This window comes from Sciurus vulgaris (genome assembly GCF_902686455.1).
Source record: "Sciurus vulgaris genome assembly, chromosome: 7".
NCBI lineage: Eukaryota > Metazoa > Chordata > Mammalia > Rodentia > Sciuridae > Sciurus > Sciurus vulgaris.
In genome coordinates, this window is record NC_136467.1 from 79,118,386 (window position 1) to 79,119,098 (window position 713).

Consider the following 713-nt stretch of genomic DNA (forward strand, 5'->3'; position numbering starts at 1 on the left):
TCTGTCATGCCATGGGTTGAGAGCAAGAGCAAGATTGTGTCTTGATCTTTGTTGACTTAGGATCTGCGCTTCTTGCACCATGTCTGCATTTAGAAGGGAGGCAAAAATAAGGACTCTATAAATACTTTAATTCAGATAGTTAAAATTAAAAGAATCTGTAGGTGTTAATGGTGTTTGAATAAGACCCCAGAATCTGGAGTTCTACTTCTCTGGATGCTTATCCAAAGGAATTCAAGTCAGGATCTCAAAGCAGCATCTTCAGACCCATTTTCACTGTGGCATCCTTCACAACAGCCAAGACATGTGCTGTGTCTTGAATGTTTGTGTCTCTTCCAAAATTCATATGTTGGAACTAAATCACCAATGTGATAATAATAGGAGGCAGGGCCTTTAAGAGTTAATTAATCCATGAGAGTAGAGCCCTCAGGAAGAGCTGTCTCCCTCTTTTTTCCTTCTCTGTTTCTTCCACCATGTGAGGACTAGGTGTTCATCCCTCTGGAGGATGCAGCCATAGGGCACCATCTTCAAAGCTAGGTACCATCTTCAAAGCAGACAGCAATCCTTTCCAGACACCAAAACTGCTTATACCTTGATCATGGACTTCTACTCCTGGAATTGTGAGAAATAAATTTCTATTGCTTATAATCACCCAGTCTGAAGAATTTTGTTCTAGTGCACAAACAGACTAAGATAACATGAAAGCTAAATGTCCA